Source organism: Apostichopus japonicus, chromosome 19 (assembly GCF_037975245.1).
Source record: "Apostichopus japonicus isolate 1M-3 chromosome 19, ASM3797524v1, whole genome shotgun sequence".
Classification (NCBI taxonomy): Eukaryota; Metazoa; Echinodermata; class Holothuroidea; order Aspidochirotida; family Stichopodidae; genus Apostichopus; species Apostichopus japonicus.
The window spans coordinates 12050581-12076390 of NC_092579.1; the positions used below are offsets into that span (position 1 = coordinate 12050581).

A 25810-nucleotide genomic window follows, 5' to 3' on the forward strand; every position below is an offset into this window, starting at 1 on the left:
ACCCCTGACGGGTGTTCTTATACCTCTTGCTTCCATTAGGATCCTTAACTATTAGAAAACCAGCATTATTTCTCAACAGAAACCGTGGCGCAACGGTCAGCGCACTGTACCTGAAGAGCAAGACTCACTTTTTCTCTCGGGTTCAAATCCCAGTGAGGGCAGTTTGCTTTTGCTGTTCTTATACCTCTAGCTTCCATTAGGAACCTTAAATATTAAAACGAGCTTCTCAACAGATACAGTGTCGCAACGGTTAGCGCTCTGTACCTGATGAGCAAGACAAACTTTTTCTCTCGGGTTCGATCCCCAGTGAAGGCAGTTTGCTTTTGCTGTGCTGTTCTTATATCTATTGCTTCCGTTGGGAAAATCGTTAGTAACAATGTTCACGGTGAACTTTGAACCATCACACAATAGATTAGCAAGATTCTTCGAGTTTTTAGGTCGCTAATAGAGAAAATCCTTACGTAATAATGGTCAGAGGTCCGTCTTTGAGCCATCGTACTATATAATTGTGCTGTAGAAAGGGCGCCACCCACTAGCCAGTCGCTAATAGCGCATATCCTTATGTAAGAGTGGTCAGCCAAACGGTTCAACAATAGATATGTGATGTTGCCATGGTGCGTCTCGTTAGCTAATAGGGAAAATCGTAACGTAATAATGGTCAGAAGTCCGTCTTTGAGGCTTCATACTATATATTTGTGCCGTAGAAAGGGCGCCGCCTTCTAGCCGGTCGCCAATAGCGCACAGTATCCTTATATAAGAGTGGTCAGCCAAACGTTTCACCAATAGATTTGTTATGTTGCCATTGTGCGTCTCGTTAGCTAATAGGGAAAATCGTTACGTAATAATGGTCAGAGGTCCGTCTTTGAGCCAACATACTTTATATTTGTGCTGTAGAAATGGCGCCACCTTCTAGCTGGTCGCTAATAGTGCATATCCTTATGTAAGAGTGGTCAGCCAAACTTTTCAAGAATAGATTTGTTATGTTGCCATTGTGCGTCTCGTTAGCTAATAGGGAAAATCGTTACGTTATAATGGTCAGAGGTCCGTCTTTGAGCCAACATACTTTATATTTGTGCTGTAGAAATGGCGCCACCTTCTAGCCGGTCGATAATAGTGCATATCCTTATGTAAGAGTGGTCAGCCAAACTTTTCAACAATAGATTTGTTATTTTGCCATTGTGCGTGTCGTTGGCATTCTAAGTTACACGACATGCCTCTACACGTGCTTTATATAAGGCCGATCTCACCATGTCCCGTTATCCAAAGTTTGATTACTTTCCAGTGGCTGTAAAAGATGAGCCATGTTAGAGGACCCAGTCAGCGTAAAAAGCAATTATACTTCTGGCTGGACTCGAACCGACAACATTTGAATTAGGAGTGAGATGATTTGCATTGTTTAAGCGGTCCCAAGTGCAAACGAATTGTACCTCTGACGGGACTCGAACCCGCAACCGTTGAATTAGGAGTGCGATGATATGCATTTTGTAAGCGGTCCCAAGTGCAAAAGAATTGTACCCCTGGCGGGACTCGAACCCGCAACCTTTGAATTAGAAGTCCAATGCGCTTTCCGATTGCGCCACAGAGGCGGCACACTTAAAATCATGAATTTATGCAAGACCATATTCTTAATATGGTATATAGTCTTAAGCACAAGAACAGCTCTAGTGCAAGTAACTGAGAGTCAAAAGTGAAAAGTGGTATCGAATACAAGCTGGACTGACAAACTTTATATCAATAACAACGACACATAAAGTGAAAAACACTCAGTTAGTAAACGACGAAAACGCTTATAGGCTGTTGAATTTTTTACTATTATTATTATTATTTTCAGTTTGATTTGATTTGATTTATTTATTTGTTTTTCACGTGTAAATTTACAATGTGAAGGAAGTCTTCCAAAAAGCGTACAACAGCTTAACAAAGTAGAAGACTCCCTGTATTAAGGAAAGAAGAAAAGTATTTACATAACAATACAAAATAGAATAATTCGACAATCAATGAATACTATATATGGTGATAATATTTACGATAATGATTTGTTATCGTGCAAATGAATGGGTGACTTATTAATATCTGGATATAGCGTCTTTGGTCAGATGCTTTTTGAATATTTTACTGGATACTTTGGTTTTGAAGCTCTCTGTTATGGAATTCCATGTCTTTATTGCACGATTTCTAAGACGAAGCCTCCCAATTGATGTTTTATAAGAAAAGTAATGTGCATTATCAGCATTCCGTGTGTTGTGGTGATGTATCACACTGTTACTAGTTAAAAAATCATGAAATGTGTTTGGCAATAAACCATTCCATGCCTTATATGCAAACGTGGCAAGATTTACACGAAAAATGTCGGTAACTTTTAATAAGTTGAGATTCTTGAAAAGTTGATTTGTGTGTTCACGAGGTGCAACACGTGAAATGTGGCGCATGGCTTTCTTTTGGATAATAATAAGAGGATGAAGATTGGTTTCTGGCGTGCCAGACCAGATAATTGAACAATATGAGATGTGTGGAACGACCAAAGTTTGGTAGAGAGTCTTTAATATGCGCTCTGGTAGGAGAAATTTCAACTTTGATAAAATCCCAACGCTTTTCGCTGCTTTCCTGCATACTGTAGAAATGTGCTCATGCCACGAAAGCTTATGATCAATATATACACCTAAAAACTTAGTAGTATAAACTTGTTTTAGAATTATACCACCCATGGTGATATCTTTATCCCAGCTAAAATTTCTGGAAGTATTAAACGCAATATAATTAGTTTTGCCAATATTAAGTGATAGTTTATTGGCAGAAAACCAGTTATTAAATTTACTTAGTTCATTAGAAATTTGAATATGGAATGAATTTGCATTTATATCTGAATCGAAGAAAATACTCGTATCATCAGCAAATAATGTAATGTTTGCAAATTTAGAAATTTGGCAGATGTCATTGACATATAAAATGAACAGCAATGGGCCTAAAATTGAACCCTGTGGGACACCGCATTGAATTTCTGCAATACGAGAAGTAGAGCTTTTGTAAGAGGTATATTGATAACGATTTGTAATATAACTGTCTATCCAATTCAGTGTTGTTCCTCTAATACCGTAGTGGTGCAATTTACTCATTAAGATCACGTGATCAATAGTGTCGAAAGCCTTTGAGAGGTCTAGAAATACACCAATGCAAGTTTTATTGTTATCTAAGCTGCTGGATAATTTGTCAATAGCATCTGCCAATGCAAGTTCAGTAGAGTGATCTGCTCTAAAACCATATTGCTGATTACATAGAATATCATGCTTGTTAAGAAAATTAAAAATACGATTAAACATAAGCCTTTCAATTATTTTAGAAAAGCACGACAACAATGATATAGGCCGGTAATTTTCGTAATTATCTTTGTCACCCTTTTTATACACCGGTATAACCATAGGCGTACGAGGCGGGGGGCAGGGGGGCAGACTGCCCCCCCAAATTTCCAGAGGACAAGAAATTCGGGCAAAAGTCCTGAAATATTCGGGCAGCCTAAGAGGAGAAAAAAAAATATATACATATATATATAGCCTATATATTTTTTTTCTAGGCTGCCCGAATTTTTCAGGACTTTTGCCCGAATTTCTTGTCATCTGGAAATATATATATATATAAATATGCAGTAGCTTGCCCGAATCTTTTTCAAATTTTTGCCCGACAATCCCATGATTTTCTTTATTTAGCATCATGATGCCCGAATATTTCCGTGTAACACCACCGTAAGCGCAGTTCATCTGAGCTACCACGCTTTTTGCACGATCATTTTTTTTCTAACTAGTCAATTGCAGGTGCGTATCCAGGGGGGGGGGGGCGTTGGGGGCGCGCGCCCCCCGGGTAAGAAAAAGAGGAGAGAAAAAACTTTTACATTAGTTATGGCGAATTAGGGGCTGCACCACCGCCGCGCAGTGGCGGAGCGTCCATACGGTCAGGGGGGGGGGCGGATGGACTGCTGGCGCCTTTTTCAGCTCTTGACCACTTTTTACTTATTCTAGATTATTGACTTTTTTATTGCGCTCTCATCTACTTATTGACATTTGTCACATTTTGTTGGTGTAATTTGGCGATGACACCTTACTCTTCGTTTATCTGCATATTAGCCAGGCCCGGAAAGGGTCATTTCCGGCGATCTAGGGAGTATCTTTACTCAAAAATTTCCTGTACGCTACGCGCCAACTAGTGGTGGCGCTCCGCTTAGATAGTGTCGAAAGCGCCCCTACAGACCATTCTCGCACTCCTGACCAATACCCCTAGCTCCGCAACTGCCGCCGCGCCTCCTACGCCTATGTGTGTAGTTTCGGTTTCGGAAATATCTGCTATTTTTTCATTTCCTTCAACCAAGTTTTATAATAGCCGTTATAAGAGGTTTTAATATTTGTACATCAATAAATTAACTGTGTCTGAATTTTCGAAAATTTCTGACCAACATTCTGCATCACACTTCCCTCTACTCGTGCAATTTTGACCAGTCTGTTAGGGGTTGAAGGAAGTTTTTCTGTATTGGTTGTCCATAGATGAAATTTTGTACAACATTATGGGTATGTTTTGAAGTGAGTTTATTCACGAGAAATGTGAATTTTCAAATTCTGAACAAATACGGGGCTTAAATCCTTGAAAAGTGGGGCTGACGGGTATTGTGGGCCGCGACGTAGAATCACCTACAAAAGCAAAGACCCACAGGAGATGCGATCAGGTCGAACATGATGTGTGCCGGCTTGACAATCTTCAAAAAGGTTATGGATGGAAAAAAAAACTATTAGGAAATACTTGGTTCTCAGGCAATAAGTGTACATCTGGTTGGTCATTTCAAGACCGAGAAGTGCCGTTTCCGGTGATCTGGGGGGGGTTTCAAAACAAGAAATTTTCTTGTACGCTGCGCGCCAACCGATGGTGGCGCTCCGCTTAGATAGTAATTCGCGCCCCCCGGGTTTGAAAATCCTGGATACGCGCCTGAATTGTATACCTGGACCAAGGGCGGCGGAACCGGGGGGGGGGACGTACCCCCCCACCTTTCCTCAGGTTAAAAATGTGCCTTTTTTCTACATAAAAATTGAGGTGCCTCAAGTTAGCAAGAGGCCAGGGAACCAGAATGAACACTCGGGAAGGGCCGTTTCCGGCCATCTGAGGGGTTTGTAAAACCAAAAATTTTATAGTACGCTCCGCGCCAACCGATGGTGGCGCTCCGCTCAGATAGTCGTGCATACAACTTTGCAAATCCTGACTAACCCCGTGACATTTAATGAATTTCTGTGGGTCAAACTCAAAGCTATTTCGAATGGAAAAAATTTGTTAAGATATTAACCAGAAAAAAATCTAATTCGGAAGATTCCTACATTAGCAACTAGCATGATTTCACCTCATTTTGTCTCAAAAGAAAACTTGTTCCTTGTTTCCCAATTTGCGCATTGGATATTGCAGTGATAGTATGCATATTTTCCTTTTGGGGGGGGGGGGGGGGCGTTGATGGAGTGATGTGTATACACAAGTAAGATAATACAATAAGAGTTATAAAGGGTACTAAATATAAGGCTGCATAAGTCCAATCGAATTTCTGCAAAGTGCCCTTTGATGTTGGTGCCCCCCCAGATTAAAAGTGCTTCCGCCGCCCTTGACCTGGACATCCCCAACATGAGTTGGTGTGGGGGGGGGGAGGGTGCCCGCAAGCCTAGAAGTACAGGTTTATCGTATTCTTTGTGATGTTTTATACTTTTTTGTGAGACAAATTGCAGTCTCACCCGACACAGCTTCATTATCCCGCCTACTGTCGTTTAACAATGTATGTTTTTATGGAGGTAGCTGAGTACTGTGTTAAAATAATAAATAAGGTAACTAAATATGAGCTTAAAAATTATACTGTCCCATTTTTCCCCTTCAAAGTGATGTTACCATTTTTTCTTCTTCTAATTTACCAAATTTTTGGGGAAGTGTAAATTTCTAAAACGTGAGATTATAAAATAAAGAATGTTTAGATGCAACTTGCAAGGCCTCTGAAGTGCCGTTTCCGGCAATCTGAGAGGCATTGTGTGCCAAAAATTTTCTTGTACGCTACGCGCCAACCGATGGTGGCGCTCCGCTTAGATAGTGTCACGGGAACTTTCGGGCACAAAAAGTTCTGCCCCCCCAAACTGAAATGGTCCCGTACGCCTATGGGTATAACTTTTGAAACTTTTAATTTATCTGGAAACGTGCCAGTTTGAAAAGACAAATTGCATGATCTTAGGATCATGCATGCAGATTAGGATCATGCATGCAGATTAGGATCTTAGGAATGAATGAAGTGCCTTTTAGGATGTCTGATATCCTGGAATAGTTTACTCTGAAGATAATGATTTTACGCAGAACTACTGCAACCAAACTTTCAGGAGATCAGCTGTGTTAGCGATTCCAATAGCAAAGAAATGTACTTCAGACGGGACTCGATCCCGCAACCTTTGAATTAGAAGCGCTTTCCGATTGCGCCACAGAGGCGGTACACTTACGTTGAGCCAATATTTTACCTCTAGACAGTACGCCCCCCCCCCAAAAAAAAAGAAGAATAAATGAAAACAAATAAAAACTATAGTAAATAACACACACAGCTAGGAATTTCTATTTGTGTTGATTTAGACTGGAGTTGATATCACCGAGTACAAAACAGTGACACCCCTGACGGGACTCGAACCCGCAACCTTTGAATTAGAAGTCCAATGCGCTTTCCGATTGCGCCACAGGGGCGACACGCTGTACTAACAAGCCATTGATATATAACACAAAATGACTCATCCAAGCTGTTATTAAAATTAAAAGGTGTTACGTCTCTGTTTTTTATCTTTTATTTGTGATAGAAGCTGATGTTGGCATTCTAAGTTACGCCAATTGGTACAAAATATTCACACATGCCTCTACACGTGCTTTATATAAGGCCGATCTCACCATGTCCCGTTTACCCAACCCTTCTTCCCCTGAAGCTAAAGCTTCGGCCTCGAAAAAAAATACGTTCTGACACGGTATAAAAGTTTGATTACTTTCCAGTGGCTGAAAAAGATGAGCCATGTAAGAGGACCCAATCAGCCTAAAATACATTTATACATTATTATTAGAATACATTATTAAGCATATTATCCCTTTTATTACAAAACCACTGGCCCATATTTGCAATTTGTCATTTCAAACTGGCACTTTTCCAGATAAATTAAAAGTTTCAAAAGTTATACCGGTGTATAAAAAGGGTGACAAAGATAATGACCGGCCTATATCATTGTTGTCATGCTTTTCTAAATAATTGAAAGGCTTATGTTCAATCGTGTTTTTAATTTTCTTAACAAGCATGATATTCTATGTGATCAGCAGTATGGTTTTAGAGCATATCACTCTACTGAACTTGCATTGGCAGATGCTGATTGACAAATTATACAACAGCTTAGATAACAATAAAACTTGCATTGTTGTATTTCTTGACCTTTCAAAGGCTTTCGACACTATTGATCATGTTATCTTAATGAGTAAATTGCACCACTACGGTATTAGAGGAACAGCACTGAATTGGATAGACAGTTATATTACAAATCCTCTTCAATATGCCTCTTACAAAAACACTATACTTCTCATATTGCAGAAATTCAATGCGGTGTCCCACAGGGTTCAATTTTAGGCCCATTGCTTTTCATTTTATATGTCAATGACATCTGCCAAATTTCTAAATTTGCAAACATAACATTATTTGCCGATGATAGGCCTACAAGCATTTTCTTCGAATCAGATGTAGATGCAAATTCATTTCCATATTAAAATTTCTAATGAACTAAGTAAATTTAATAACTGGTTTGCTGCCAATAAACTATCACTCAATATTGACAAAACTAATTATATTGAGTTTAATACTTCCAGAAATTTTAGCTGGGATAAAGATATCACCATGGGTGGTATAATCCTAAAACAAGTTTATACTACTAAGTTTTTAGGTGTATAAGCTTTCGTGGCATCAGCACATTTTTACAGTATGCAGGAAAGCAGCGAAAAGCGTTGGGATTTTATCAAAATTGAAATTTCTCCTACCAGAGCGCATATTAAAGACCCTCTACCAAACTTTGGTCGTTCCACACATCTCAAATTGTTCAATTATTTGGTCTGGCACGCCAGAAACAAATCTTTATCCGCTTATTATTCTCCAAAAGAAAGCCATGCGCCATATTTCACGTGTTGCATCTCGTGAACACACAAATCAACTTTTCAAGAAGCTCAACTTATTAAAAGTTACCGACATGCATTATTCGTGTAAATCTTGCCACGCTTGCATATAAGGCATGGAATGGATTATTGCCTAACACATTTCATGATTTTTTAACTAGTAACAGTGTGATACATCACAACACACGGAATGCTGATAATGCACATTACTTTCCTTATTAAACATCAATTGGGAGGCTTCGTCTTAGAAATCGTGCAATAAAGACATGGAATTCCATAACAGAGAGCTTCAAAACCAAAGTATTCAGTAAAATATTCAAAAAGCATCTAACCAAAGACGTAATATCCATTTATTAATAAGCCATCCATTCATTGGCACGATAACAAATTATTATTGTAAATATTATCATCATTTAGTATTCATTGATCGTCAAATTATTCTATTTTGTATTTATATGTAAATACTTTTCTTCTTTTCTTTATACAGGGAGTCTTCTACTTTGTTAAGCTGTTGTACGCTTTTTGGAAGACTTCCTTCACATTGTAAATTTACACGTGAAAAACAAATAAATCAAATCAAATCAAATCAAGCTCGCAACCTCGCTTTCCAAATGCGCCACAGGGGCGACAGGCTGATATTAAAATGAAGAAGTGTTAAGTCGTTGTTTTTGTTTTCTATAGAAGCGGATGTTTGCATTCTAAGTTACACGACATGCCTCTACACGTGCTTTATATAAGGCCGATCTCACCATGTCCCATTTATCCAACCCTTCTTCCCTCGGAAGCGAAAGCTTCGGCCTCGAAAAAGTTTACGCTCTGACACGGTCTAAAAGTTTGATTACTTTCCAGTGGCTGAAAAAGATGAGCCATGTAAGAGGACCCAGTCAACCTAAAAAACCATTATACTTCTGACGGGACTCGAACCCGCAACATTTGAATTAGGAGTGAGATGATTTGCATTGTGTAAGCGGTCCCAAGTGCAAAAGAATTGTACCCCTGACGGGACTCGAACCCGCAACCTTTGAATTAGAAGTCCAATGCGCTATCCGATTGCGCCACAGAGGCGGCACACTTACAATCATGATTTTATACAAGACCATATTCTTTATATGGTATAGTCTTAAGCCCAAGAACAGCTCTAGTGAAAGTAACTGAGGGTGAAAGGTGAAAAGTGGTATCGAATACAAAACTGGACTAACCAATTTTATATCAATAACAACGACACATAAAGTGAAAAACACACAGTTAGTAAACGACGAAAACGCTCATAAGCTGTTGATTTTTTTGCTATTATTATCATTTTCAGTTATGATCTTAGGAATGAATGAAGTGCCTTTTAGGATGTCTGACATCCTGGAATGGTTTACTCTTAAGATAATGATTTTACGCAGAACTTAATTCTTTATACGCTAGAGTGAATGATGCCCCCCCCTTCTTTCAGTTAAAAGGCAATCCATTCTACAAAACAGTAATAAGTAAACAAAAGTATACAACATATAAACAACATTTACATAGTGGAAATAAATAGGAAATGCGTTTTACGGAGCTCGAGAAATACTTTCCCCTCGTCTTTCAAATTTATTGCAGTTAACACGAGGGCCTGCAACCAAACTTGCAGGAGATCAGCTGTGTTAGCGATCCCAAGTGCAAAAGAATTGTACCCCTGACGGGACTCGAACCCGCAACCTTTGAATTAGAAGTCCAATGCGCTATCCGATTGCGCCACAGAGGCGGCACACTTTACAATCATTTATGCAAGACCATATCTTTTATTTGTGATAGAAGCTGATGTTGGCATTCTAAGTTGCGCCAATTGGTACCAAATACTTCCCACATGCCTCTACACGTGCAAGGCCGATCTCACCATGTCCCGTTTATCCAACCCTTCTTCTCCCGTAAGCGAAAGCTTCGGCCTCGAAAATTTACGTTCTGATACGGTCTAAAAGTTTGATTACTTTCCAGTGGCTGAAAAAAATGAGCCACGTAAGAGGACCCAATCAACCTAAAAAAACATTTATACTACTGTCGGATCTGGAATCCGGAACCGTTGAATTAGACCGTGATATGATTTGCCTTGAACGTTTCAAGAGATGAGCCGTGTAAGCGATCCCAGGTGCAAAAGAATTGTACCCCTGGCGGGACTCGAACCCGCAACCTTTGAATTAGAAGTCCAATGCGCTTTCCGATTGCGCCACAGAGGCGGTACACTTACGTTGAGTCAATATCTTATCTCTAAACCCCTCGCCTACGCCCCATAAAAGAATAAATGAAAACAAATAAAAACCAGCAAATATCAAAATGTGCAACACACACAGCTAGGAATTTCTATTTTTTGTTGATTTAGACTGGAGTTGATATCACCGAGTACAAAATATTTACACCCCTGGCGGGAATCGAACCCGCAATCTTTGAATGAGAAATCCAGTGCGTTTTTTTTTCTTTTATTGGGAGATAAGCCCACTGGCTCATCCATGCTCAAATGTATTTACAAGAAATGCGCTTTCCAATGCGCGTTCCGATTGCGCCACAGGGGCGACACGCTGTACTAACAATCCATAGATATATCATAGAAAATGACTCATCCAAGCTTTTATTAAAATTAATAGGTGTTACGTGTCTGTTTTTTAATCTTTTATTTGTGATAGAAGCTGATGTTGGCATTCTAAGTTACGCCAATTGGTACAAAATAATTACACATGCCTCTACACATGCTTTATATAAGGCCGATCTTACCATGTCCCGTTTATCCAACCCTTCTTCTCCCGTAAGCGAAAGCTTCGGCCTCGAAAGTTTACGTTCTGATACGGTCTAAAAGTTTGATTACTTTCCAGTGGCCGCAAAAGATGAGCCATGTAAGAGGACCCAATCAGCCTAAAATACATTTATACTACTGTCGGATCTCGAATCCGCAACCGTTGAATTAGACCGTGAGATGATTTGCCTTGAACGTTTCAAGAGATGAACCGTGTTAGCGATCCCAGGTGCAAAAGAATTGTACCCTGGCGGGACTCGAACCCGCAACCTTTGAATTAGAAGTCCAATGCGCTTTCCGATTTCGCCAGAGAGGCGGTACACTTACGTGGAGTCAATATCCTATCTCTAGACCCCTCGCCTACGCAACATAAAAGAATAAATGAAAACAAATAAAAACCAGCAAATATCAAAATGTGCAACACATACAGCTAGGAATTTCTAATTTCTGTTGATTAAGACTGGAGTTGATATCACCGAGTACAAAACATTTACACCCCTGGCGGGAATCGAACCCGCAACCTTTGAATGAGAAATCCAATGCGGTTTTTTTTCCCCTCTCTTTTATTGGAATATGAGCCCACTGGCTCACCCATGCTCAAATGTATTTACAAGAAATGCGCTTTCCAATGCGCGTTCCGATTGCGCCACAGGGGCGACACGCTGTACTAACAATCCATAGATATATCATAGAAAATGACTCATCCAAGCTTTTATTAAAATAAATAGGTGTTACGTGTCTTTTTTTATCTTTTATTTGTGATAGAAGCCCCATAAGGGTCGTAAACAATCATCGTATCCCTCTTCTTTCAAGGATGGTGACAAACAGATTAACACCGACCATGACATTGCTAATAAATTTATGACCTTTTCGTCAATCTGGGGCCATCACTGGCAAGTAAAATCAACCACAAAAGTAAATCACAGGAATCTGTGAACATTGATGCTAACACTCATTCCATGTTTGCTCATCCTGTTAGTGAGGAGGAGTTGTTAAAAAAACAGACACCTCTTGCATGAAACCATGCAATAAATCAGCTGGATGCGATGATTTTAAGCCTGGTATTGTTAGGCAAGTTATCCCATTTATTACCAAACCATTAACCCATATTTGCAATTTGTCGTTTAATACCGGTATATTTTCTGATATGCTAAAGATTGCCAAGGTCATCCCTGTCTTTAAGAAAGGGGATTCAGAAAACTTTGAAAATTATCACTATTATCATGTTTTTCCAAAATAGTTGAAAGGCTTATGTATAATCGTATTTTTAACTTTATTTCAAGTATAACATTTTATGCCATGAACAGTATGGATTCCGTCCTGAACACTCCACTGAGCTAGCACTAGCTGATGCTATTGACAATTTATATAGTAATCTTGACAAGAATAGTACCTGTGTCGGGGTTTTCCTGGACCTCTCAAAGGCATTTGACACAATAGACCACACAATTCTGCTGAATAAATTACACCATTACGGCATCAGAGGAACCCCTCTTAATTGGATCGACAGTTACTTAGCAAACCGCTACCAATATACATCCAACAAAAGTGCTCATTCCCAACCGGAGAGAATTCAATGTGGTGTGCCACAAGGCTCTATTCTTGGTCCATTGTTTTTCATCCTTTATGTCAATGACATTACCAATGTTTCTGATAAAGTTAAAGTTGTTTTGTTTGCTGACGACACAAATATCTTCTTCGTATCACAATCGAGTACTTTATTTCATATTGAAGTATCAACTGAATTAGACAAGTTCAGCGACTGGTTTGCTGGCAACAAATTATCATTGCATATTGATAAACAAACTATATAGTTTTTAATACTTCTAACAATTTTACATGGAATGCTGATATAACTATGGGCGGATAACGACTACAACAAGTCAAAAGTACTAGATTTTTAGGCGTTTATATAGATCATAAACTTAAATGGTGTGACCACATTACAATTGTCTGTAAAAAGGTTGAAAAAAAAACACCGGTGTTTTAGCTAAGCTTAAGCATTATCTGCCACAACACATATTAAAGATTCTCTATCAGACATTAGTCCTGTCACATATTACGTATTGTTGTAACATATGGTCTGGTACTAGATAAACCAATCTGAATCCCATTTATATCACACAGAAGAGAGCAGTCCGCCATATATAACACATGCCAAACCACGGGACCACACAAATCCTCTTTTTAAGCGTTCTAGGTTGTTAAAAACTGATGACATTATTAGGGTTAATCTTGCTACATTTGCTTATAAGGCATGGAATGGACTGTTACCAAATGCTTTTAATGACTACTTAATAAGTAACAGTGATATACATCATTACAATACCAGATTTTCAGGCAATGCACATTATAACAGGTATAATTCTCCAATGGGGATGTTATCACTAAGGGCACGCACAATCAAAACATGGAATTCTCTATCAGACGATATTACAAATAAACCCTCTGCAAAATCATTCAGAAGAAACTTTATTCAAAAAATTATTGCATCTTATAAATCGAGCATGTTCATATTTTCTTATACATTTTGTTTTCTTTTTCCTTTTCTTTACAGGGAGTCCTCTACTTTGTTAAGCCATCTGAAGGTTTTTTAGAGGACTTCCTATCACATTGTATATATTCACGTGATGAAACAAAATAATCAATCAATCAATCAAAGTTGATGCTGGCATTCTAAGTTACGCCAATTGGTACCAAATACTTCCCACATGCCTCTACACGTGCAAGGCCGATCTTACCATGTCCCGTTTATCTAACCCATCTTCTCCCGTAAGCGAAAGCTTCGGCCTCGAAAAATTTACGTTCTGATACGGTCTAAAAGTTTGATTACTTACCAGGGGCTGAAAAAAGATGAGCCACGTAAGAGGACCCAGTCAACCTAAAAAACATTTATACTACTGTCGGATCTGGAATCCGGAACCGTTGAATTAGACCGTGAGATGATTTGCCTTGAACGTTTCAAGAGATGAGCCGTGTAAGCGATCCCAAGTGCAAAAGGATTGTACCCCTGGCGGGACTCGAACCCGCAACCTTTGAATTAGAAGTCCAATGCGCTTTCCGATTGCGCCACAGAGGCGGTACACTTACGTTGAGTCAATATCTTATCTCTAGACCCCTCGCCTACGCAACATAAAAGAATAAATGAAAACAAATAAAAACCAGTAAATATCAAAATGTACAACACACACAGCTAGGAATTTCTATTTTTTGTTGATTTAGACTGGAGTTGATATCACCGAGTACAAAACAGTTACACCCCTGACGGGAATCGAACCCGCAACCTTTGAATTAGAAATCCAGTGCGCTTTTTTTTTTCTTTTATTGAGAGATGAGCCCACTGGCTCACCCATGCTCAAATGTATTTACAAGAAATGCGCTTTCCAATGCGCGTTCCGATTGCGCCACAGGGGCGACACGCTGTACTAACAATCCATAGATATATCATAGAAAATGACTAATCCAAGCTTTTATTAAAATAAAAAGGTGTTACGTCTCTGTTTTTTAATCTTTTATTTGTGATAGAAGCTGATGTTGGCATTCTAAGTTACGCCAATTGGTACCAAATACTTCCCACATGCCTCTACACGTGCTTTATACAAAGCCAATATCACAGTGTCCCGTTTTTCCAACCCTTCCTCCCCCGTAAGCGAAAGCTTCTGCCTCGAACATTATCTCTGACACGGTCTAAAAGTTTGATTACTTTCCAGTAACTGAAAAAGATGAGCCATGTAAGAGGACCCAATCAGCCTAAAATACATTTATACTAAAGATTCAAAAGATTAAACTTATTGAAACTAAATGATATTATAAGAGTCCAGCTTGCAACATTTGCATATAAAACATGGAATAGATTGCTACCCGAGGCTTTTAAAGATTTTATATATAGTAATAGACTAATCCACAACCATCAAACACGCCATTGTAATAACGCACATGTTTTATCTCAACGAAGTACTTTAAGTTCTTTTAACCCTCGTATTCGTGCTATAAAAACGTGGAATAATCTCCAGGATAATGTTAAGAATAAGCCTTCTTACTCTGTATTCAAAAGGAATCTCCAAACTGTAATTATTTCTCACTATTGATGGATTTATTCTTGTGTGTGTTTGCGATTAAGATCATTATAAAGATTGTTAGGATTGTTTATTAACATAACTAATTTCAATTAGTGTCAATTCGATTATTTCATCATTGTAGATGCTACTATTAACTTTTCTTTTTCTATTCTTAAGTTTTTCTTTCTTTTTTTCTTTTTGGGGAGTCTCCACTTTGTTCAGCCTTGCATGCTTTATAGGAGACTTCCCGTCACACTGTAAATTGTGATGAAACAAATAAATATACAAATATACAAATACTACTGCCGGATCTGGAATCCGGAACCGTTGAATTAGACCGTGAGATGATTTGCCTTGAACGTTTCAAGAGATGAGCCGTGTAAGCGATCCCAAGTGCAAATGGATTGTACCCCTGGCGGGACTCGAACCCGCAACCTTTGAATTAGAAGTCCAATGCGCTTTCCGATTGCGCCACAGAGGCGGTACACTTACGTTGAGTCAATATCCTATCTCTAGACCCCTCGCCTACGCAACATAAAAGAATAAATGAAAACAAATAAAAACCAGTAAATATCAAACTGTGCAACACACACAGCTAGGAATTTCTACATTTTGTTGATTTAGACTGGAGTTGATATCACTGAGTACAAAACATTTACACCCCTGACGGGACTCGAACCCGCAACCTTTGAATTAGAAGTCCAATGCGCTTTTTTCTCTCTTTTATTTATTTATTTTATTTATTTTATTTATTGAAAGAATTTATTTATTTATTGAAAGATGAGCCCACTGGCTCACCCATTTGATGCATAATTATATACAATTTATAACAGTAGTACTGTGTAAACGCAATAAAATATGTTGTGTATGCTTTTGGAGCATTAAGCATTAAATAGTTGAGTGTAATCAAATTTAATTTAATTACATGAAGGTTATTACAATACAGCCACACAAAATGAATGTATACATGCACCGCCTAAATAATCCAATATTACACTTGAATAACGAAGACATCTGAACGATGACGTGAAAACTGTCGAAATTAATAACGTCCAATGCGTTTTCCGATTGCGCCACAGGGGCGACACGCTGTACTAACAATCCATTGACATATCATAGAAAATGACTCATCCAAGCTTTTACTAAAATAAAAAGGTGTTACGTCTCTGTTTTTTTAATCTTTTATTTGTGATAGAAGCTGATGTTGGCATTCTAAGTTACGCCAATTGGTACAAAATAATTACACATGCCTCTACACATGCTTTATATAAGGCCGATCTTACCATGTCCCGTTTATCCAACCCTTCTTCCCCCGTAAGCGAAAGCTTCGGCCTCGAAAAAAATTACGTTCTGACACGGTCTAAAAGTTTGATTACTTTCCAGTGGCTAAAAAGACGAGCCATGTAAGAGGACCCAGTCAGACTAAAATACATTAATGCTACTGTCGGATCTTGAATCCACAACCGTTGAATTAGACCGTGATATGATTTGCCTTGAACGTTTCAAGAGATGAGCCGTGTAAGCGATCCCAAGTGCAAAAGAATTGTACCCCTGGCGGGACTCGAACCCGCAACCTTTGAATTAGAAGTCCAATGCGCTTTCCGATTGCGCCACAGAGGCGGTACACTTATAAAGTAATGATTTTATGTAAACCAAAATTCTTAATTTGCTATAATTCAAAGCAAACTAAAAAAATATTGAACGATAGTAATTTGATTTGATTTATTTGTTTTATCACGTGAATATATGCATTGCGAAAGGAAGTCTAAAAAACCTATTTTGGTTTAACAAAGTAGAAGACTCCCTGAAAAAGGAAAGAAAAAGAAAAGGAAATGAAAATATTACAGTTCACAAAAAAAAATCAATAGTAGTATGATGTTTCTATGGTTGTTCCCTCTTTCATTTGAACCTGTTTTAATATATGATACATCCCGTGAATGATGACTTAACTGATGATGATATCAGCTCCTCATAGCGGGCCTAAATGTTAATGTTAATCAATCCATTGTTTGAGAAATAACTCGAATGTTTTTGCAAACTTCATATAGACAACAGTGCACCACTGGAGGGCATTCAACATCATTTGTCCTTTACGATATTGTACTTCTGTGGAACTTTGTACTTCTGTGGAAAAACAAATAAATAAATAAAAAGGAAAATGAAATGATTTGTAAACACGTCATTAGAGGCCATAAATGTATGTTATCGAATTAAATATTGTGTTACTTCTGAGGGTACCTGTACATTATTCTAAGTATAGGTTTGTTAAACCATGTATAGGTTTTCACATTGTATTTTTTGTGAGAAAACCAATAAATCAAATACTAAGTATAGTGGGGCCTCTATCATTGATGAGTCTCATATTTTTAAAGGGTCGTTTCTCAAAAATTAAAGTGGTACCGAAGTAAAACCTGGAATAACAAACTTTATAAAAATAATAAAATAAATAAATAAAGTGAAAAAAAACCCAAATGAGAAACAACGAAACTTGTTATCCATTTCTTTATTAATTGTGATTTTGGGAGTGAATGTAGTGCCTTTTGCAATATCTGAATATTCATTCCTTAACATGATAGCCTGGAATCATTGTGTTAACTTGAATCAGCTTTAAACCAGCGTACAAAAGAATTGTATACCCCTGACGGGACTCGAACCCGTAACCTTTGAATTAGAAGTCCAATGCGCTTTCCGATTGCGCCACAGGGGCGTCACACTTGAACCTCAATCCGTTATGCCATATCCAGCCTCCCCTAACCCCCCCTCCGCTACAAAAACAATAAATAATAAACGGTGTAAATAAGTCATAAGAAGCATTCGCAGAAATAAAACGAAGCCCAACATCTTGAAGGTTTCGAGTACATCGTTTAGTCTTTATTGGAACTGTAACAATGGGAGAATGGCGTTGTCGGTGGCTGAATAATTTTCCTTCAGTTTAATCGATCACAAATCAATTTAATCAGTTTAATCAGTTAATCAGTTTAATCAGTTTAATCAGTCTAATCGATCACAAAATATTACTAAGTAAATTATTTTTTTATGGTATCAGAGGAACAACCCTAAATTGGCTAGATAGTTTATCTTTCAAATAGATACCAGTACACTTTATATAAAAATTCTAAATCTGAACTTGCTAAAATCGCTTGCGGAGTTCCTCAGGGTTCTATACTAGGTCCATTACTATTTATAATTTATGTCAATGATATCGTTAATGACTCCGATATTGCTAAAACAATATTATTTGCCGACGACACAAATATTTTCTTCGATTCCCAAGATCTACTCTCATCACATAAAACTGTTTCTACTGAACTAACTAAATTTTCCAGCTGGTTTGCAGCAAACAAATTATCTCTTAATATAGAAAAAACTAATTATATGGTGTTTAATACTAGTCACTCATTCAGATGGGATCACAGTATTACCATGAATGATAAAATTATTAATCGGGTTAACACTACTAAGTTCTTGGGTGTACACATAGACAATAAACTTTCGTGGCGTGATCACATATCAGCAGTCTGTAACAGAGTGGCTAGAAATACTGGTATTTTATGCAAATTAAAACATTATTTACGTCCAAATATACTCAGAACACTCTATATAACTCTGATTTTACCCCAATTAACTTATTGCACGACTATTTGGTCAGGAACCTATTCTACAAATCTTAATCACCTATGTGTCCTCCAGAAGAGAGCTATCCGCCATATATCACATGCTGCACCACGTGATCATACTAGCCCATTATACAAAAGATTAAATTTATTAAAACTAAATGATATTATAAGAGTCCAGCTTGCAACATTTGCATATAAAGCATGGAATGGATTGCTACCCGAGGCTGTTAAAGATTTTATATATAGTAATAGACTAATCCACAACCATCAAACACGCCATTGTAATAACGCCCATGTTTTATCCCAACGAAGTACTTTAAGTTCTTTTAATCCTCGTATTCGTGCTATTAAAACGTGGAATAATCTCCAGGATAATGTTAAGAATAAGCCTCCTTACTCTGTATTCAAAAGGAATCTCCAAACTGTAATTATTTCTCACTATTGATGGATTTATTCTTGTGTGTGTTGTGATTAAGATCATTATAAAGATTGTTAGGATTGCTTATTAACATTATTAATTTCAAGTAGAGTCAATTCGATTATTTCATCATTGTAGATGCTACTACAGGTATTAACTTTTCTTTTTCTATTCTTAAGTTTTTCTTTCTTTTTTTCTTTTTGGGGAGTCTCCTACTTTGTTAAGCCTTACAGGCTTTATATGAGACTTCCCGTCACACTGTAAATTGTGATGAAACAAATAAATATACAAATACAAATAATTGACAAGTTCATTGTACGAAACAGTTTAGTAAATATACAAAATAATACAATAAATACACAACATTTACATAGAAGAAATAAATAGAAAAGCAAATTTTATGTTCATTTTACTTAAACTTGGCATCACACGCAGAACAAATTGTGTGCAACAAGAAGAAATTTCATCTTTCTTTCAGTATTTTTACAATTTCATTGTAGTAAACATTTATAAATAAACACATTATACAAAATATTTAATATTAACAGCCTGGAATAAACAGAAAAGTAACTTCGACGGTGTCTAAATAATATGAAATGGAACGATTTGCATCGCACGTTTCAAGAGATGAGCCGTGTTACTTGAGCTACGTACAAAAATGTGTACCCCTGACGGGACTCGGACCCGCAACCTTTGAATTAGAAGTCCAATGCGCTTTCCGATTGCGCCACAGGGGCGAAACGCTGTACTAACAACCCATTGATATATAATAGAAAATGACTAATCATTTTATTGAAATGAATAGGTGTTACGTCTCTGTTTTTTTTTTAAATCTTTTATTTGTGATAGAAGCTGATGTTGGCATTCTCAGTTACGCCAATTGGTACAAAATACTCCCCACATGCCTCTACACGTGCTTTATACAAAGCCAATATCACCATCTCCCGTTTACCCAACCCTTCTCCCCCCGGAGGCGAAAGCTTCGGCCTCGAAAATTAGCTCTGACCCGGTATAAATATTGATTACTTTCCAGTGGCCGCAAAAGATGAGCCGTGTAAGAGGACCGAATCAGCCTAAAATACATTTATACTACTGTCGGATCTTGAATCCGGAACCGTTGAATTAGACCGTGATATGATTTGCCTTGAACGTTTCAAGAGATGAGCCGTGTAAGCGATCCCAGGTGCAAAAGAATTGTACCCCTGGCGGGACTCGAACCCGCAACCTTTGAATTAGAAGTCCAATGCGCTTTCCGATTGCGCCACAAGGGCACGCTTGATTACCACTTCCGTTGAGCCATTATGTTATGTCAAGACCCCTCGCCTATGCCCCTAAAAAAAATTAAACTGAAAGTGAAAACAAGTAAATATAAAAATGTGCAATACAAAGAGCTATGAATTTCTATTTTTTGTTGATTTAGACTGGAGTTGATATCACCGAGTACAAAACATTTACACCCCTGACGGGACTCGAACCCGCAACCTTTGAATTAGAATTCCAATGCGCTTTCCGATTGCGCCACAGGGACACGTTGTATTTTCACTGAAATAAACATAATAAGCAATTTGAACCGGGAGTTTTGTTTCAGTAGAGCCCTTCATCTTATCAGATTTTGATTAAGAATAAGTTTAAGTTCAACTTTGCTAAGGAGGAGCCTAGTGAGAAATAGCGTCCGGTCCGTGATTGATATCTCTTTGGTTTTAGCACGCCACATGATTATAAAGGATTACAACTCCTGAACACAGGAAGAATAAATAAACAGAGGGCAGTTTAAAAACTTTGTTCAGTCAGAATCATCAGTATCTAGTCCCAAATATGTCACCGTATACATAAAAAAAAATGGATATTACCTCTTTGACCTCTCTCCATGACACAGAGAATGTTTCATCACAGCGAAGCATGATTTTACCAATTCATGAGCAAAGTTTCGAAGGAGGTAGACCATTCAATAAAGTTTTAAAAAGTTGAAGCAATTAAATCACGTTCAAATTTGGAGACAGAACTAACAATTATTTCACTACAGGCATTTGTTTTGAGATTATATAATACTTCCCGTTTAGAAGAGTAAGACATTAGGCCTCCCCTACCTGCTGGGATGACATAATGCGCGGGAAAACATATTATATGCATGCAGCTAATGTCTCAAAGCTGGCCCGGGTCACAGTTGTTACGCCCATTTAATGTCTATTTATCGGCTTGCTAGACGCCAGAGCCTGACTCGCCACATGCATGAACACCATAAGAAAGAGAAATGTCAGCCTTCGGTTTAACAGACGGTCCGGTATAGGAGGCAAGGTAGAGATGTGATAGTGATGTTTTAGTAGGACTTAATATTCATGTGTTATTTACGACCGATTTGGCTGGTAATATAGTTACCGAGAGATTCTATGAGTAGGGTAAGTATGTGACCTCATCTGTATTTGTATTTGTATATTTATTTGTTTCATCACAATTTACAGTGTGACGGGAAGTCTCCTATAAAGCCTGTAAGGCTTAACAAAGTAGGAGACTCCCCAAAAAGAAAAAAGAAAGAAAAACTTAAGAATAGAAAAAGAAAAGTTAATAGTAGCATCTACAATGATGAAATAATCGAATTGACGCTAATTGAAATTAATAATGTTAATAATCAATCCCAGGCGCGGCGGAACGGAAAAATTATTGGGGGGGGGGGGGCTAATGTGTGGAGACTATCTAAGCGGAGCGCCACCATCGGTTGGCGCGGAGCGTCCAAGAAAATTTTGGGTTTTTTCAAACCCCCAGATGGCCGGAAACGGCACTTCCCGAGTGTTTTATGCTGCGAATACCTAGCCCTAAAATATGGGTCTCAAGCCTGCAATTTCTCAGATTGCACGTAAAAACATTGTAATTTGTATATTCGATGGTGTTTTAAGAGAGTAGCTATTACTCGTAGTGTACTCGCAAAGACGTTTTTGAGTGTAGTAAGGGCAGTGGCGGAGCTAGGGGCATTGGTCAGGGGGTGCAAGAATGGTCTGTAGGGGCGCTTTCGACACCATCTAAGCGGAGCGCCACCACAGGTTGGCGCGGAGCATACAGAAATTTTTTGAGCAAAGTTACTCCCTAGATTTGCAGGATATGACCCTTTCCGGGCCTTGCTAATTTGCAGATAAACGGAGAACAAATAGGTGTCGTCGCCATTTTGTCGGAAAATTACACCAACAGAATATGACAAATGTCAATAGGTATATGAGAGCGCAATAAAATAGTCAATAATCGCGAATAAGTTAAAAGTAGTGAAAAGCTGAAAAGGGCGCCAGCAGTCCATTTGAGTCCGTCAGGAGGGGGGGGGGGGATCCGCCCCCTGACTGTATATATGGACGCTCCGCCACTAAGTAAGGGGATGTTGGAGAACTGGCTGAAATGAGGCAAGTCATTGGCCTAAGACGAAGTTGTGTTACGCTTACCGGTACTTACACTAACTGCTTCCACTTTTCACGGGGCGTGAAGACGCGGTTGGGGTGACAATGTGGTCTATAGCCAGGGGACGGGCCGAGGGACCAGGGTCCCCCAGCAATTACTAAAATTATTACACCTATATAGTATACGTGTGCATCGGACAGATCGACAAGTATGCATTGAAAAATGGGCAGATGCACGTTTCGGAGCCTTGGTAAATATTGGGGGGGCTTATCATGCATTTGCCCCCTCAACTTTTTCATTGGGGGGCTGAGCCCCCCCAAGCCCCCCCGGTTCCGCCGCCACTGATCAATCCTAACAATCTTTATAATGATCTTAATCACAAACACACACAAGAATAAATCCATCAATAGTGAGAAATAATTACAGTTTGGAGATTCCTTTTGAATACAGAGTAAGAAGGCTTATTCTTAACATTATCCTGGAGATTATTCCACGTTTTTATAGCACGAATACGAGGGTTAAAAGAACTTAAAGTACTTCGTTTGGGATAAAACATGGGCGTTATTACAATGGCGTGTTTGATGGTTGTGGATTAGTCTATTACTATATATAAAATCTTTAAAAGCCTCGGGTAGCAATCTATTCCATGCTTTATATGCAAATGTTGCAAGCTGGACTCTTATAATATCATTTAGTTTTAATAAATTTAATCTTTTGAATAATGGGCTAGTATGATCACGTGGTGCAGCATGTGAAATATGGCGGATAGCTCTCTTCTGGAGGACACATAGGTGATTAAGATTTGTAGAATAGGTTCCTGACCAAATAGTCGTGCAATAAGTTAATTGGGGTAAAATCAGAGTTATATAGAGTGTTCTGAGTATATTTGGAGGTAAATAATGTTTTAATTTGCATATAATACCAGTATTTCTAGCCACTCTGTTACAGACTGCTGATATATGATCACGCCACGAAAGTGTATTGTCTATTTGTACACCCAAGAACTTAGTAGTGTTAACCCGATTAATAATTTTATCATTCATGGTAATATTGTGATCCCATCTGAATGAGTGACTAGCATTAAACACCATATAATTAGTTTTTTCTATATTAAGAGATAATTTGTTTGCTGCAAACCAGCTGGAAAATTTAGTTAGTTCAGTAGAAACAGTTTTATGTGATGAGAGTAGATTTTGGGAATCGAAGAAAATATTTGTGTCGTCGGCAAATAATATTGTTTTAGCAATATCGGAGTCATTAACGATATCATTGACATAAATTATAAATAGTAATGGACCTAGTATAGAACCCTGAGGAACTCCGCAAGCGATTTTAGCAAGTTCAGATTTAGAATTTTTATATAAAGTGTACTGGTATCTATTTGAAAGATAACTATCTAGCCAATTTAGGGTTGTTCCTCTGATACCATAAAAAAATAATTTACTTAGTAATATTTTGTGATCGATGGTGTCAAAAGCTTTGGATAGGTCGAGAAATACGCCTACACAGGTATTATTCTTATCAAGACTATTATAAATATTGTTGACTGCATCTGCTAAAGCTAATTCTGTAGAATGGTCAGGACGAAATCCGTACTGCTCGTTATTAAGAACATTATATTTACATAGAAAACTGTATATACGATTAAACATTAATCGTTCAATGATTTTTGAAAAGACTGACAATAAAGATATAGGGCGGTAATTCTCAAAATGACTGGGGTCTCCTTTTTTAAAGATTGGTTTTACCTTTGCTATTTTAAGCTTATCCGGAAAAATGCCGGTGTTAAAAGAAATATTGCAGAGATGAGTTAAAGGCTTTACAATGTATGGGATAACTTGTTTGATAATACCTGGCTTAAAGTCATCATAGCCTGCTGCTTTGTTTGGTTTCACATTTGTGTGAGCAACTTTTAAAACTTCTTCTACTGTTACTGGATATTTAAATATGGAATGGCATACCTTGTCATTATTATGTAAAAAATTTTCCGCTTTTAGTTTAATATTAATCTTACTAGCGAGGCTATAACCAAGATTTACAAAGTATTTGTTAAAGTTGCTAGCGATGTCATTATCATTGCTAATTTCGCAATCATCATTTTTAAATGTTGCTGGATATGATAAGTCTTTACCGTTTTTATTGAGAATTTCATTAATTGTACTCCAAGTACTGTTTACGTTGTTTCTACTCTGCTTGAATTTATCATAAAAGTATAATCGTTTGGAATATCGTATAACATGGTTTAATTTATTACGGTACATTTTGTAAATAGACTTAGTATGTTCAGTAGGATTCTTTAAATAACGTCTAAATAATATGTTCTTCCTTTTGATTGATTTTAAAATGCCCTTAGTGATCCAGGGATGTTTTTTAGTACGTTTCTTTTTTTGGATTGAACACTTGAGTAGGAAAGCAATTATTATACGTAGTATTGAAATAATAGTAAAATGTATTATAAGCAGTATTCAACATCTGGTTCGTTTAGGACATTGTCCCACGTAGTTTTCCCAATTTCAGAAGTGAAAAGTTTTATATTATTATCACTGTAATTACGTGCATAGATGGGATTATTTTGTCGGCGATTAGTCTCGAGGGCATTGACAAACACTGGAAAGTGATCAGTGATATCTTTTACAAAAATACCTGATGAAAGTTTAGAATTACTATTAGTTATATTACTATTAGTTATCTTACTATTAGTTATCTGTTCCCACACACACATACAGTATACATACAGACGAGCAAGTAAAAGCCGACGGTCAAATTTCTTCTACCGCCAGCGGTTTCAAAGCAAAGGAGAACATGTATCTTTGGGGGGGGGGGGGGGGGTTCTGTATTAGTGCCATTGCAGTGTGTATGATAGTAAATTTCAGCATAACAATTGGACAGTGCTTCAATTGTAAAACTGTATACCTAAATAGTTGGCTATGTGTTTGTCACGTGAGTCGGGGTACAGCCTTTAGTGTTGCGCCACCGAGGATTAGGTAAAATTAGTTCTAACATTAATAATGATTATCAAATATATCATAAAATGTTATTATTAAATTATACGTATTGGTAGTACACGACATGAAACATTGATGGTAAGTTGTTTGTCTGCCACTCCTTCGGCTAATACAAGTGACGCAGCTGAAAGATTAAGCACTTCTGCGGAGTACAGTTTTAGTTGAAAATGGTGAGGGAGTAGCAAGATAGCCCTTCACTCTCTTTTAAAGTGGACTTTTTGGGGTGGGGGAGGGGGGACGGGGAGGAAGGCCCCTCTGACCCCGATCCTATGCCTATGAATACTCTAACCCGACCTTTTGGATATGTATTCGTACTCGAAAGCATTCTAAGGGCAATTTGAAAATCCAGTATAGATACTAAAGTGACCAACTTAACTCGAATACTCGCTCATATAGCCTTG

General features: G+C 37.9%; 12 non-coding genes across 12 annotated transcripts; all 12 read right to left on the reverse strand.

The window, feature by feature from the left end:
- Positions 1-1512: 1512 nt before the first annotated feature.
- Positions 1513-1586, reverse strand: Trnar-ucu (transfer RNA arginine (anticodon UCU)). The gene has a single exon. It is a non-coding gene; the product is annotated as a tRNA-Arg (tRNA).
- Positions 1587-6655: 5069 nt separating this feature from the next.
- On the reverse strand, positions 6656-6729 carry Trnar-ucu (transfer RNA arginine (anticodon UCU)). The gene has a single exon. It is a non-coding gene; the product is annotated as a tRNA-Arg (tRNA).
- Positions 6730-9172: 2443 nt separating this feature from the next.
- Trnar-ucu (transfer RNA arginine (anticodon UCU)) lies at positions 9173-9246 on the reverse strand. Its single transcript has one exon. It is a non-coding gene; the product is annotated as a tRNA-Arg (tRNA).
- Positions 9247-9839: 593 nt separating this feature from the next.
- On the reverse strand, positions 9840-9913 carry Trnar-ucu (transfer RNA arginine (anticodon UCU)). The gene has a single exon. It is a non-coding gene; the product is annotated as a tRNA-Arg (tRNA).
- A 395-nt stretch (positions 9914-10308) lies between these two features.
- On the reverse strand, positions 10309-10382 carry Trnar-ucu (transfer RNA arginine (anticodon UCU)). Its single transcript has one exon. It is a non-coding gene; the product is annotated as a tRNA-Arg (tRNA).
- A 3556-nt stretch (positions 10383-13938) lies between these two features.
- On the reverse strand, positions 13939-14012 carry Trnar-ucu (transfer RNA arginine (anticodon UCU)). The gene has a single exon. It is a non-coding gene; the product is annotated as a tRNA-Arg (tRNA).
- A 1386-nt stretch (positions 14013-15398) lies between these two features.
- Positions 15399-15472, reverse strand: Trnar-ucu (transfer RNA arginine (anticodon UCU)). The gene has a single exon. It is a non-coding gene; the product is annotated as a tRNA-Arg (tRNA).
- Positions 15473-16537: 1065 nt separating this feature from the next.
- On the reverse strand, positions 16538-16611 carry Trnar-ucu (transfer RNA arginine (anticodon UCU)). Its single transcript has one exon. It is a non-coding gene; the product is annotated as a tRNA-Arg (tRNA).
- A 1013-nt stretch (positions 16612-17624) lies between these two features.
- On the reverse strand, positions 17625-17698 carry Trnar-ucu (transfer RNA arginine (anticodon UCU)). The gene has a single exon. It is a non-coding gene; the product is annotated as a tRNA-Arg (tRNA).
- Positions 17699-19689: 1991 nt separating this feature from the next.
- Trnar-ucu (transfer RNA arginine (anticodon UCU)) lies at positions 19690-19763 on the reverse strand. The gene has a single exon. It is a non-coding gene; the product is annotated as a tRNA-Arg (tRNA).
- A 460-nt stretch (positions 19764-20223) lies between these two features.
- Positions 20224-20297, reverse strand: Trnar-ucu (transfer RNA arginine (anticodon UCU)). Its single transcript has one exon. It is a non-coding gene; the product is annotated as a tRNA-Arg (tRNA).
- Positions 20298-20480: 183 nt separating this feature from the next.
- Trnar-ucu (transfer RNA arginine (anticodon UCU)) lies at positions 20481-20554 on the reverse strand. Its single transcript has one exon. It is a non-coding gene; the product is annotated as a tRNA-Arg (tRNA).
- Positions 20555-25810: the final 5256 nt, after the last annotated feature.